Source organism: Geotrypetes seraphini, chromosome 2 (genome assembly GCF_902459505.1).
Source record: "Geotrypetes seraphini chromosome 2, aGeoSer1.1, whole genome shotgun sequence".
Taxonomy (NCBI): Eukaryota; Metazoa; Chordata; class Amphibia; order Gymnophiona; family Dermophiidae; genus Geotrypetes; species Geotrypetes seraphini.
In genome coordinates, this window is record NC_047085.1 from 142,780,844 (window position 1) to 142,796,145 (window position 15,302).

General features: G+C 43.4%; 1 protein-coding gene across 1 annotated transcript in view; it reads right to left on the reverse strand.

The window, feature by feature from the left end:
- Positions 1-15,302, reverse strand: part of GREB1L (GREB1 like retinoic acid receptor coactivator) — a 415,187-nt gene that overhangs the window by 398,911 nt on the left and 974 nt on the right.

Genomic DNA, 15,302 nt, shown 5'->3' on the forward strand with positions numbered 1-15,302 from the left:
TTAGGAGACTTGCTGGGTCTGGGCCTGGGGGAAGGGGGGCAGGGAGTGCAGAAAGTTGACTTAGCTGAAATGAATAAAACCAAGACTGCCATAGTACCTTCTGTACCCCTAAAGTAGTTCAGGACCAGTGGCATACCAAGGGGGGGGGGGAGCGGGGGGGCGGTTCGCCCCGGGTGTACACTCCAAGGGGGTGCACAGCCGGCTGGGTCCAGAAGGTCGCTGCTGAAAACGGCACCTCAGCGCGGCTGCCGTATTTATTCCAGAGCATAAATACGGCAGCTGCGCTGAAGTGCACAAAGGTCCCGCGATGACGACTATTGCTGCCACTGCTTCGGAAGACATAAGTGATGTTGGAGGGGGGTGGACCGCTAGCCGCAGTCGTCATGGGACTATGCCGCAACTCCCTGCGTCTGCTGGCCCATCCCCCCTCCGACATCACTTGCCTCTTCCGGAGCAGAGGCAGCAGAAGTAGTCATCACGGGCCCTTGCTGATTTGGATGCAGAGAGAAAGGAGCATAGCAGGGTGGTGGAAGGAGATAAAGGGGGTCAGGGTGGTATGGAAGCGTGGTGAAGGGTGAGAAAGGGGGTCAGGGTGGTATGGAAGCGTGAAGGGTGAGAAAGGGGTCAGGGTGGTATGGAAGGGTGTGGAGGGTTAGAGGGGTCAGGGTGGTATGGAAATGTGGTGAAGGGTGAGAAAGGGGGGTCACGGTGATATGGAACCATGGTGAAGGGTGAGAAAGGGGATCAGGGTGGTATGGAAGCGTGGTGAAGGGTGAGAAAGGTGGTCAGGGTGGCATAGAAGCATGGTGAAGGGTGAGAAAGGGGGTCACGGTGGTATGGAAGGGTGTGGAGGGTGAGAAAGGGGGTCAGGGTGGTAAGGAAGGGTGTGGAGGGTGAGAGGGGGTCAGGATGGTATGGATGTGTGGTGAAGGGTGAGAAAGGGGGTCAGGTGGTATGGAAGAGTAGTAAAGAGAGAGAAGGGGGTCAGGATGGTATGGAAGGGTGAGAAAGGGAGTCAGGGTGGTATGGAAGGGTGTGGAGGGTGGGAAAGGATGTCCGGGTGGTATGGAAGTGTGGTGAAGGGTGAGAAAGGGGGCAGATGCTGATGGAAGTGAGGGGAAGGGAAAGGAGAGAGTGAAATGCCAGACCATGGGGGTGTGGGAGAGATGGAAGGGGGAGGCATAAAGTTTCTGAAAGGTGATAGAAGGAGAGAAGATGCCATATAGAAGAGGCAGAGAGAGGGTACACAGTGGATGAAAGGAAGAGAGTGACAAGAAGAGGAAAGCAGAAACCAGAGAAGACAAGGTAGAAAAAAATTCTATTTATTTATTTATTTTGCTTTAGGGGAGATGCATTGCTGTTTCTGTGGTATTGCATTGTATGCAAAGTTCAGCTTCTTGGTGCTTCAGTTTAACCTTTGTCTACGTATTTTTATTCTATTTCCCCATTTACAAAACTGTAGAGCGTTTTTTAGCGTTGCATCTGAGCTGTTACCACCATGGCTAAAAACCACACTACAGTTTTGTAAAAGGGGGAGGAGTTAGTTTGTGATTCCATACTAGGCAAAGGTGTTTTCTGTGTTCTGTGTGTTCGAAAAGACATGGTTTTCTGTTAGGATTGACTGTGTAGGATTGATCTGTACTAGTCTGGCTTGTTTTGTTTTACAATGGGTTTATTGAAGTGCTGCTCACTGCAGTATGTAAGATGCTGCCTTTTCCTAGGTACACTCTTGTGTGACGTGTAGATTGTTACTAAAAATCATGTTTTTCATACAGATGGGGGGGTGTCCAAAAATGATGGGCCCCGGGTGCCACCTATGCTAGGTACGCCACTGTTCAGGACTCAAGGTTACCAGATGTCCCTCCTTTTTGAGGACATGTCCGGGGCTACCGACAGCTGTTCAAAACCCAGCATTTTGTCTGGGTTTTGAAAAGCTTCCTTGAAATCACATCGGGCAGGAGGGCAGGCAATGGGCAGTGGGTCTAGGGGGTCAATCCGCTAACCCTACTCAAGATCAGAGTCCCTGGGGCTATAAAAGAATGCAAAGTGCCTGCAAGCAGACATGAAGGGCTTGATTTGATCCTGTTGTGATGAAGTTAGTCACAGGTTTCACATACTTTTGAGAATTGTCTGTGTGTTGTGGAAGGTGGCAAGACAAAGCTCCAAGGGAATGTGTGCCTGAAGATGAGGAAGTTCTGTAATGGGAACAAGTGGCAGCAGAAATTTCTACCAGAATAAATTGTCAAGGGAAACTTCAGCGGAGAAGCACTGGTAAGAGAAAAATCTCATCCAATTTTTCCAATTATTCGTAATCTGTTGTATGGCAACCCCTGTCATAATGAGCAGAAGCCTGTTATTATTAGAGGATATTTGGCTTTTAGCCCTCATTGACATTCCAAACAGTACAGTGTCATAGGATAATTCCACTGGATTCCCCATATTGATTTCCAAAAAGCAAGAATGAATGGACAATAGAATAACAAATGATCTAATGTCCCAGCTTCAAGATGACAGTGCCAGCATCTATTAGATTTAGAGCTATCTAACTTCTGTAAACGAACTGTGGTCCAAAATGCTCTCTATAACAGAAAAAACCAGGTTTGTCTCATAGATTCAGACACTGTACATCTTATCCTCCAAGACCAAATTCGTGGCCACTGAGACGCAGTAATTTGATGCTTAATTTCAATGCTCCAAATGTCCCGAAGACCACTACTTGGTCAGTCCTATCAGTGGTTGAAAGCAGCAGTTAGGATCTGCGTACTGATAGCCTGGATTTGGCACTAAGGCCCTGAAGCAGTGGTTACCAGCCATGGAACGATCGTCGGCCTGGCCTGTTTGTGTTCAGTGGTTTTTACCATTAATCATTCTCGGTTATTTTATTGTTCCCACCTGCTAACTTTAAACTTGTGCGAAAGTTTTTTGCCTATGATGCTTTGGTGGAAAAGTGTGGGTACACCTCTCCGTTTGTCTGAGGCTTTTCTTTCGCTTAAGTAATAAGCTAGCTTTCTTGGCTTGTGTGGTGCTTTTGTTTTGAAGTGATATTTTTTAATTATTAGACCATGAGCATCTACACATCTTTTCTGAGAATGTCGGAGGGGGCAGGAGCTGACAGGCCTTGACCATGTATAGATGCTTAAGGCCCCACACCGGCTAGCATAAGCAGATTGGTGGCTGCACCACCAATGGGTAAACACGATGCTGAGGGGGGGAGATATGGAGGATAGCAGCTCCGGGGGGGGGGGAGGGGCTGTGTATGGAGGTCTGTATTGTGGATAGAAGCACCATGGAGGGAGCGTGAATTGTTGGTAGCAGCTCGTGGGGGGGGGGGTGGGCATGTATGGAGGATAGCAAAGCTAGAGTTCATCAGAACAACAGGAGGACAAAATAGTGATGCCAGAGTTCAGTCATGCCGGTGATCGGGGTTGTGGCTCGAATATAAACCAAGGCCCCCATTTTTGGGCCACTTTTTTGGCCCAAAAATCTCGAGTGTATATGATAGTGACAAAAACCAGAAGGCTACTGCAGCACAGCTCCTCTCCTTACCTCACATTTTAGCTCAGGGTCTCAAAGTCCCTCCTCGAGGGCCGCAATCCAGTCGGGTTTTCAGAATTTCCCCAATGAATATGCATGAGATCTATTTGCATGCACTGCTTTCATTGTATGCTAATAGATCTCATGTATATTCATTGGGGAAATCCTGAAAACCCGACTGGACTCTGGCCCTCGAGGAGGGACTTTGAGACCCCTGTGTTAGCTGCAACTTTGAGCTTCTAATCTAGTTCCAAATCTCTAAACAAAATATCAGAATCAGAGTTTTAACTACAGGTCTTGGCTCCAGTTCTGCTTAGCACTGGTTTGCATCCTTTCCTGGTACAAGTTAGTCAAGCTGCAGACTCCAGTTACAATTGCAGTTCTAGCCTCTACCAGACTCCAACTTTGGATGCAGCTGAAAGTCCGGTTCCAAGAAAGATTTCTGCTATTTGTCTGTCTGTTCTGTGCATCTTTTTCTAATACTCATTACATGCAGACAAATCTGCTCTGTGCCCTGGTAAAGTGCTGATTACATCTAGTTGCATGACAGAAATATTGCTAGTAGAGTTGGGGGCCATCAATGTTGTTTGCCTGGTAAACCAGATAACTTTCGTGCTACTATTTATATTTAGCAGACTACAAACTGAAATGGCTCTGCAATTTATTATGGATGAGTCATGTTTTTTCTTATGTTTATTGTACATATGAATCCTGATTAATGCAAAAGGTTAAAACGGGTTACGAAATTTAAAAAGAAACATATAGAAGAGAGTGCCAATATTAAAAGAAAATACAGTAAAACCTTGGTTTGCGAGCATAATTAGTTCCAGAAGCATGCTTGTAATCCAAAGCACTCGTATATCAAAGCAAATTTCCCCATAGAAAATAATGGAAACTCAAGACAATTAGTTCCACAACCCCAAAACTTTAATACAAAATACTATACGTACTTGTATTGCAAGACGTCACTCGTTTAGAACAGTCACTACACTCCCACAGCGTCAGAGAGAGAAGAACCATCGGCTCAGTTGTGATGATATGACGCATGTATACTGTATGTACTTGTATATACAGTATAAGACCTTGCTTGTATATCAGGTTAAAATTTAATCAAATGCTTTGCTTGTCTTGCAAAACGCTTGCAAACCAAGTTACTTGCAATCCAAGGTTTTACTGTATATTACAATCAACTAAGAAATACACTCATGGGTACATGTTGCCTAAAGGATGTTAACCCTGTTCAGTTTCACTCTTACGTACAACTTTAATTCCTTTATAAAAATTCATGGCATTTGCTTACTCTATTTATTTAATTTTTCTATCTCATTTTCCCTAAAGAGCTCAGAACGGGTTACAGGTAAACATACATAAAATACAATTAACAGGTTACAATTTGACATAGTTACAGTACAAGTTTGTGATACAAGGCTGTATCCTAACTCGATAAATTCTAAGGTTTCAAATACCAAAGAACGTAATATAGACTGTTTACAGGTTACAGTTTGCCATGGTCATCCTTACAGTGCAAGTTATTTTTTTTTTAATACAAGTCTTTATCCTATAACACACATTAGAGATCTAATACCAATATATGTGTAGGGGCATAATAATAAAAAAAAGTCTAAGTCCCCTTTTGGCCTAAGTCAGTAGACGCTGAAGTTGGCAGCAGGGAAATGTCCATTCTCAAAAAAAAGTCCAAATTGATGGGTTTTTTTAGAATGGCCTACCTGCACGTTCAGCAATCTACTCACCCAGACTGCCATTATGTCTATCCCTACACCACATTCCCAACCAAAACACTGCCCAAGTCCCAAAACCAGATCTTTTCAGCGAAGGAGGGGCCAGTCCTTCGCCTAAAAGCAGGATTCTGTAACCAGCCAATGTCAAAAAACAAAGCCAGTTACAAAATCCTGTAACTGCCCACCTCCCCACACTGCAACGATCGCGGCAGGAGAGATGCCTAATCTTTCCTGTTGTGATCACGATCACCCTCCAACAAAACCCTGAACTGGCAGGAGGGATCCCAAGCCCTCCTGCCGCAGATAGCCCCCATCCCCCCCAAACCCCCCACTAACCCAGTTGCCTGAGGCCCCTCCTATGGGTGGGGCTTCAAGCAACTGGGCCAATTCCAGAATTAGCCCAGTTGCCTAAGGCCCCTACTATAGGCGGGCCTTAGGCACCTGGGCCAATCACCTGGCCACAATGCACCAGGAAAGGGCAGGCCTGCCATTCCGAGGATGGCGGGCCTGCTGGCCGGGCGGACTCGGGACTCATCTGTCTGGCCAACTGAAAAGGTTAGGGGAGTTTCTGGGGTAGTAGGGGAGGGGTCAGGTTAGTGAGGGGGCATTTGGGGGTGTTCAGTGGTTTGTAGTGTTTGCAAGGGGGGCTGTCTTCAGCAGGAGGGCTTGGGATCCCTCCTGCCGGTAGTTGCGGGGGGGGGGGGGGTTAGGCTGCCGTCTTTGGCAGGAGGGCTTAGGATCCCTTCTTCACAGAATCTCTTACAAAATAGCAATATTAACATTCAATATATTAACAACCAAAGTTCCATCATTTTTAGAAAGATACATTATTCCATATATTCCTACTAGAAGCTTAAGATCTGAAGACAAAAACCTTCTAGTAATTCCATTATGTAGTATAATAAATACTAGACAAAATATGATTTTTCAGTTACAGCACCCAGAATATGGAATTCCCTACCATCATTTATTAAAGAAGAAAAATCATTGAGTAAATTTAAAGGTCGGCTAAAATGCTGGTTGTACAAGGATGCTTTTGAGACCTAATTATCGGAATCCTTACCGATCCCATTTAATGCTTAAACTCATTAATTCTCTTTATTTGGCTCTGAGAATTTGGGGGGAAAAAAAGTTCTTAATTTTTCCACTATACTTTTATAATTACTTTTAAACTTTCTTACCCTCCATTTGTATTTTCCTTGTATGTATTCTTTACTATACTTATTGTAGTTCTCCCTACTTTCCATATGTATTAGTACGTCAAGTCCGTTTGTGTTGGTTGTAGTTAATAATTAAGACCCTGTTTTTAATTGTAAATCGCTTTGAATTAATGATACTGCGATTCATCAAAATTTTAATAAAACTTGAAACTTCTGGTAGTCATGGGGGGGATGCTCCTTCGGCAGGAGAGATTGGGCATCTCTCCTGCCAGTATTGGGTTTGTCAGGGGGGTGCCGTCAGGAGAGATTGGATATCTCTCCTGCCGGTTCACGGCAGTTTGGGGGGGGGGGGGGATCGCGATCGCAGCAGGAGAGATTAGGCATCTCACCTGCCCCAACTGTTGCAGTAGGGGGTGGGCAGGTTGCCGGGGCTGCTGAGTTGATCTACCACACCATAACTACCACAGCTGTTATGCTACTGGATTTCATTACAGGTACATTAGGTAGATTGTGAGCCTGCCGGGACAGACAGGGAAAATGCTTGAGTACCTGAATAAATTAATGTAAACCGTTCTAAGCTCCCTTGGGAGAACGGTATAGAAAATTGAATAAATAAATAAATAAATATAAAATTACACAAACAAATTAGAAAAGTTGCTGAACCACATCAACATGTTGTCCATTTAAGGCCTGGATTCAGTAAATGGTGTCCAAAACTTGGATTAAAAAAAAAAAAAAAAAATCAGCACTGGTTTTCTATAACAATGGGATCCATGCTCAATTTTTGGCATGGGGAGTTACACCAACTGAAACCAGGTGTAAATAGATAAAGATAGATTGTGAGCCCACCAGGACAGACAGGGAAAAATGCTCAAATACCTGAATAAATCCATGTAAACTGTTTTGAGCTCCATTGGGAGAACGGTATAGAAAATGGAATAAATAAATCCCCCCAATCTGCCCACGCCCCAACCTGCCCACACCCCTCCCATGGCCATGCCCCATTTTCAGATCCATGCAGAAACACTTTGATGCTATTCTATAAATGGACGCGCAAGTGTGTTTTCAAGCAGATCTGTCATGTCTACCCTGTTTCGCCACCTTGCTTTTATAGCGCCTAATGTTCAGAGCCATATATAGAATCCCCCCGTGATCTTCTATTATAAACTCTTCAGTGGAGGCTTTTCAATTATACTGTTAATGGTACAGGTGCTTCAGGCTTTTGTTATTCAGTATCATGTGCTATGAAGCAATAGCAAGCTAACAGAAAGGCTACAAATCCATCCACTTTGTTCTTAAGTGTACTGTACCTGCTCCACTGAAACAAGTCATTAAAGGCTGCATTTATGTAAGTGCACAAAATGTTCCACTCTATCATATAAAAAATTCCCTAGATTTACCTTGTTTTCCAAAACTATCTGAACAGTTTCATTTTCAAATGCATTATTGTTATTACTTCCATAAATAGAAGTACTTTGATATGTGCTGCCTCGCTAGGTTTACTTTAGTTAGCTTCTTTTTTTTCAAAAAGCAACTTTAGACTCAAAAGCAACTGAACTGTGCTTCATGCATCTTCTTTTTTCATTGCCATCTTTGCAACATCATCGATCAGATCACCTGTTTAGGACAGGGTTGTCCAACCTGCGGCCCCATGGGCGCATGCGGCCCCATGAAGTATTTTGTGCGGCCCTGGTTGAGGGCGATGCAGTTTTCCTCTGCTGCCCCTGGGTGTTTACTGTCTTGCTGCAGTGTTTGCGCGGCCCCAGAAACATTTTTTTTCGGCCAATGCGGCCCAGGGAAGCCAAAAGGTTGGACACCCCTGGTTTAGGTAATCCATTCTGAGTCAGAGGTATGTAGACTACATCAGGGTGGATGAGAATGCCATCTCCTCTTTCCCACACAATTCACAGGACTTCCTCTTTTCTCTACACTCCTTGTATATCAACTGATTTAATGCTGTTTTGACAGAGAGAGCTACTCCTCCCCACTTTTCTCTATGTCTACCCTCCTGAATAGATTAGAGTTGGATATGGTAACATCTCATTCATGAGACTCACTGAACCATAATGACTACAATGTCCAAATTCATTTCATTCATTATGGCTTCCAGATCAAGAACTTTATTGCCAAGTCTGTGAGCATATATGCTTGTAGGCTTCCACCAATTTTTATGTTGTTCAGTTTTACTGTGTAAAGTTTTTATTCTGGTCCCCTTTGTTATTGCTGAGTGAATTGAGATCGTCTCTCGTTATTTTTCCCACTACCATGCTTTTGCTGGGGGGGCGACATCCTGAACTTGTTTTCTCCCACTTGCCACCCCTTCCTCTAATTTACATGCCTTTCACTTACTGATTGAATTTTTCACTTAGGGTCCTTTTTCCCACCACAGAAAGATGTAGCCAATTGTCTACATATTTAAAATCTTCTTGCTTATAGCCACATGTTAAAGCTGGGTTGTGTGATGAAAAGCATCTGCAAAGGTGAGGGAGTTGCACCAAGGGGACAAGGGGAAGAGGATGAGTTGCTTATTGTGTGGCTGAATAGAAATGGGGGGAAGAGAGAGAGGGGAGCAAATGCTGGAAGGAAGTGGGGAGGGAAGAGGAGAGGGAGGGCAGATGTTGGATGGAAGATGGGGAGAGGGGAGAGAGAAGGGAACAGACACTAAATGGAAGTGGGGGAAAGAGATAGGGGAGCAAAAGCTGGAAGGAAGTGGGGAGAAGAGAGAAGGGAACAGATGCTGAATGGAAGTGGTGAAGAGAGAGAAAAAAGGGCACATGCTGGATTGTGGGAAAGTGGATAGATTTAGAAACTGAAAGGGTTGAGGGAAAGAGGTGGTAAGCTGTGGAAGGTGAGGACACAGATACCAGATCTTGGGAGAGAAAAGAAGGTAAGAGAGATGTTAAAATCCACTGAGGAGAGGACGAAAGGGAAGAAGACTGATTTCACACCATAGGGGGAGTGGAGGGAAGAAGATGGATGCCACACCAATGGTGGGGGGCAGGAAGAGATGGAAGAGGCACAGAAAGAGAACAGATGCCATACGGAAGAGGCAGAGAGGGGGCAGACAGTGGATAGAAGAAAGAAAATGATGAGAAGATGAGGAAAGCAGAAACCAGACAAAGAGAAAAAAAATTATATTTTTATTTATTTTATTTTATTTGCTGTAGGATAAAGTACTATTGTAGCTGTGTTGATAAACATTTATAAATAGAAAATGGAAATAAGGTGATCCTTTTTATTAGACTAATTTTAATACTTTTTTTTTTATTATTCATTCAGAGACCAAAACTCCCTTCCTCAAGTCAGGACAGGGATACTGTAAGAAGCAGTATACTTTACTGACCTGAAGAAAAATGGTTTTGACCTCTGAAAGCTAATTGAGAAATGTATTAATCCAAAAAAATGGCAGGCACTAAATTTTCTTCCCCCATGCCCCATGCTTCCTACCCAAATGCAAAATATAAATACCTAAGTTGGTGGGCTTCCTCTAGTTCGGCGGCTAAACTCTTCAAGCTCTGCAGCTGGTCGCAGCTCAGACACTGCCGCTAGCTGCAGAGCTTGGAGATTATTGGCTGCAGATTGGAAGAGGTAGTTTTCAACTGGCAGGGTTTGGGGATCCCCACCAGCCACAGCAAGGGAAATGGCTCATTTTTGGTGGACCTGGACCTGGGATCCCTGTGTGTTCAGTGCAGGAAGTGCATATCTGTTTATATTTCTTCAGTGTTGTAATACTTGCTGAGTTTAATTTCTTATATAATATAACTTTATTCTTCTATACCGCTATAACCAAACACAGAAGAAGGCTGGAAAATCAGTGAAATACAAATAGTTAAAAATACAATAAGATTATATTGTGTGTGTGTGTGTATATATATGAAAAATGAATGGAAAAAATGGTATTATAATTAGTATTATTATGGGGGGCGGGATCTGGGGTGGAGATCGGGCAGGGTCTGGCCCGTGACTTAGCCTGTGTTTTGGATTTCGGCCCCTTAATGTGATTGAGTTTGACACCCCTGACTTATATGATCTCAATATGACATTAAAAAAAACTCAGAAATGTTTGAAATTTCAAGCAGAAGTTTCTGCTGCAGTAGGACATTTTTGGGATATTTGGGAAAAAAAACACATTAGGGTCCCATCTTTTTCATGGACACCATGGGCAGATTCTCTAAACCAGTGGGGTTCCCAGCCCTGTCCTGGAGGACCATCAGCCAGTCATGTTTTCAGGATAGCCCTAATGAATATGCATGGAGCAGATTTGCATGCCTGTCACCTCCATTATATGCAAATCTCTCTCATGCATATTCATTAGGGTTATCCCAAAAGCCTGACTAGCTGGAGGTCCTCCAGGACAGGGTTGGGAACCACTGCTCTAAACAGTGCCATTATTAGCAGCTACCTTCAAAAGCGGCACCGATCACATGTCAATCACACAATACAGGCTATGTGAAATATAGGCTTCAGAAATGTAGGCCAAAGTTTTAAAGGCCTACATTTCTGGCATCTACCTTTCACATGAATCACGTCTAAGGAGGTGCCTTAATGGTGCTTAAGGCCACTTCTGGCGTTAACCACACCAAGACAGGCCTTAAGCGCTGCAAGGCCCCTCCTTAGACAGGACAACAGCGCCGGTTTTTTTTGGAGGCACCATTGGGTGCCTTTGTTTTTTAATTGGTTTTTAACTAAGTCATTTACTGTGACGAACGAATCAATTAAACCAATTAAGTCAGGCGGCAGTAGGGTGCCCACCGCTGCCTAACTAACGGCAGTTTTGAGAATCCAAACTTGTATATAAGCATACGATGGCATTTAATATGACTGAAGGCTTAGGAACCAACATTTCAAAATGATTGAGAGTGCTAAACTCTGCATAAATGACACCTCCCCTAGTCACAGCGAAGGATTTCACTCAATACTGGGGACTGTCAAGCATTCACACAGCACCCACAGAATCAGCATCTATACCCGAGGGAAAGAAAAAAAGGAGCTCTTAGGCCAGCTGAGGACTAGAGTTTGCCATCCCTGAATGATAAGATTTGAAAGGTGAAGAATATGTTTTGGGTACTGCTAAAGAGTGTGACAGACAACAAATGGTCCTCTAAAGATTGTCTACCACACTATTTTCTGTGATGCCCTCTTGTATGATGAAAGGACCTCCTGGGGTCACACCCAAGCAAATTCTGTAGCTCTTGATTACCAAAAAAAAAATAAAAAAAAGTTACCTACTGAAAAGGCAAGCACCTCAAAGAAAATAATTATTAATAAGAAATAAGATTTAGGGGGCCTTTTACTAAAAGGCATTTGAATCTGGACTTAGAGCAAAACACACAGAGGGCTCCTTTTATCAAGCCGCGCTAGCAGGGATAACGCGTGCGACTTTTCATCACGCGTTAACCCCTGCGCTGGGCAAAAACTTCCACCTGCTCAAGAGGAGGCAGTAGCGGCTAGCGCGGCCGGCGGTTTAGCACGCGGTATTACGCGCATTAAACCGCTAGCGCGGCTTGATAAAAGGAGCCCACAGACTTTCCCATGCGCTAAGTCCAGTTTAAAAACAGCAGTATTTAGGCCTTTTTTATTTTATTTCTGTAGCTTCCATGCTAATTTTCCCAATTATGTGTGAAACTTCCAAAAAAGTATAATGCAGGAGCACTTTGGGCTTCCTATTTAAGAGGCACTAACAACTCCCACATTAACACACACACAGTGTTTAGAAAAAGGGATATTATTGCAAAACATTGTAACACATTGTGCAGTGAGGGCCTGATTCTGTATAGTATGACCAAAGTGATGTTATATACTACACATACCTCAGAGGCATTTTATAGAATCTCACTACATGCTGTCCTTTTCTGCACCAATATTTTAGGCATTATATATAGAATATGGCCCTAAGTGTTTTCTCACATGTTAAGCACACATGTCCTATAGTAGAAAAGTCCCTTAATTATTTTCTTGCAGCCAGTACAGTTGGTAAAATCCTTACTACTAAAGCAACCAGTGCAAAATAATTTACAGCCTTGCTCCACAGACTTGCCCAGCCTGAAAAATTAAGCAATCTTCGGAGATGACTTTGTGACCATAAACTTTGGTGTGTGTATGCCTGGAAAATTCTCTCCAAACAACCCTCGTAGCCACACAGCTGACACAGTTAATCAGCAGACCATTGTCTGGGCAGGTCAAATGTAAGAGGGTACACTGTACACAGAAATACAGTCATCTCTGTCTTGCACTTTGACGGCATGTGCCATTCTACTGTCCAGTGAAAGTCGCTTTCAAAATATAACATAGTAACATAGTAGATGACGGCAGATAAAGACCCGAATGGTCCATCCAGTCTGCCCAACCTGATTCAATTTAAATTTTATTTTTTTTTCTTCTTAGCTATTTCTGGGCGAGAATCCAAAGCTTTACCCGGTAATGTGCTTGGGTTCCAACTGCCGAAATCTCTGTTAAGACTTACTACAGCCCATCTACACCCTCCCAGCCATTGAAGCCCTCCCCTGCCCATCCTCTTCCAAACGGCCATACACAGACGCAGACCGTACAAGTCTGCCCAGTAACTGGCCTAGTTCAATCTTTAATATTATTTTCTGATTCTAAATCTTCTGTGTTCATCCCACGCTTCTTTGGCCTCAGTCACAGTTTTACTCTCCACCACCTCTCTCAGGAGCGCATTCCAGGCATCCACTACCCTCTCCGTAAAGTAGAATTTCCTAACATTGCCCCTGAATCTACCACCCCTCAACCTCAAATTATGTCCTCTGGTTTTACCATTTTCCTTTCTCTGGAAAAGATTTTGTTCTACGTTAATACCCTTTAAGTATTTGAACGTCTGAATCATATCTCCCCTGTCTCTCCTTTCCTCTAGGGCAGGGGTGTCAAAGTCCCTCCTCGAGGGCCGTAATCCAGTCGGGTTTTCAGGATTTCCCCAATGAATATGCATTGAAAGCAGTGCATGCACATAGATCTCATGCATATTCATTGGGGAAATCCTGAAAACCCGACTGGATTCCGGCCCTCGAGGACCGACTTTGACACCTGTGCTCTAGGGTATAAAATGAGCGATCGGCTGGGATTATGTTCTGCCCTCCACAAAACTCACTTGCATGGGAAGCTGTTTGAACATCAATCGCCATTTTGAAATCGACCCAAAGCAATTTGCACGGTCTTAACGATCGTTTTTACTGCATCCAGTCCTCAGTCAGGAAAAACCCTTCAACTTTCTGGAGCCTCGGAAGTCTTTTACAGAATCTTCTGTTCATTAGTTGTTCGGCACACCAAGAGCAGTCAACATGGCAGAAATTCCATGACCAAGTGGTTGAAGGAAACCATATGAACTAGTCTGACCACGGATGGACAAATGACCACCGTGCCGGTGAGAAATGTCTGCCAATCAAGCAAGTGTGCATTCTCTTTTAAATTCCTGTTCCTATTAAAATAAAGCTGTTTCTAGATGTGCATAATACTTTTGGTAAAGCCTGAGCACAAACTTTCAATAGGCAGACTTTAGCAATGAAAGACTATGCAAACACCTACCTAAGCCGCTCTCTGAATGCTCACCAACTGTTCAGCACTAAAAGAGCCGAGGCTTTGACTATGGTGTTTGAGCTGAAGAGTTGCAAATGACTCTCAGCAGTGCAAGTCACAAGTGATAAGGAGAAGAAAGGGAGCAATCTCACGCAGTCACCATCTTTATTACCCAGGCAACTCAAGGAGTTTTGCATTAACAGAAACAAAAGGCCTCCTTTACCACATCAGCAACAGCAAAGCAGTAAGGCCTTAACCAATACATCTAAAAAATTCCATTTTTCTAGACCCATCATGTTTTCCCTCTTGCTTAGTGCCATGATCAACTGAAAAATAAGCACTTTTCCTACTGTATTTAATTAAAAAAAAAAAATAATCAATTTTAAAAGCCAACCATAATAGTGCCACAGTCTCATTAAGAGCAACAGCTGAAACAAATTTATGGTGGAAATTAATAGGTCACATAGGAATTAATCAGCTTACTAGAATTATTTTATTTTTTTTTTTTTAAATAAAACACATCTGCATTTACATTGTGAAACAGTTTAGGAGTCTGGCACCTTGCTAACCCCCATCCTGCAGTATTCTGTGAACATAAAGAGACCCAAGACAGGCTGAGCCCTCAATAGTAAAGACAGGGGGGACTTAAAACTGGCCAAGTGCACTGAGAGAGAGAGAAAGAACAGGAGGGATGGAGAATATTGGTTGTTTCTTCTAACATGTGCCAGCGATCAGTACTGCAGCACTACCGCCCCACCGCTGTTTTCCAAATAACTCCAAAATGTCTTTTTATTTCGAGCAAAAGACACACAGCATGTGACAGTTATAATATAAAGGCCGAGTTATTTCTGCCTCTTTTTAACAAGAGCCTCCATGACAACGCTTTTAAATGGCCAACAGTAAAGGGTCCTTTTATCAAGCCGCGCTAGCGGGGTTAGCGCGCTACAAAAACTAACCCCCGCTCAATGCAGGCGGCGGTATTACGCGCGTTAAACCCCTACCGCAGCTTGATAAAAGGACCCCCCCCTAAGTCTCAAGGAAACGATTATGTATGCGACTATAAAAAAAAGGGTATAAAACTGCTAAGTTACACGTCAATATGCTGCGTTTTATTTGTGAGAGAGGAAAAAAAAAATCCTTCTTTAATCTAGCCTGACCATCTCTTATCAGGTCAAGGACAAACTGTCAACAAAAAGTAATGCCCGAGATGATCAACAAAGAGGGGGGGAAAAAAAAAAAAAAAAACCAGCGCGTGAGTCACTATTTTAATCAAATACTTCGCATTCATCAAGCAAAGCAGTCGCTTCTTAAAACACAGTCGATGGTTAAGAGGGTAAAA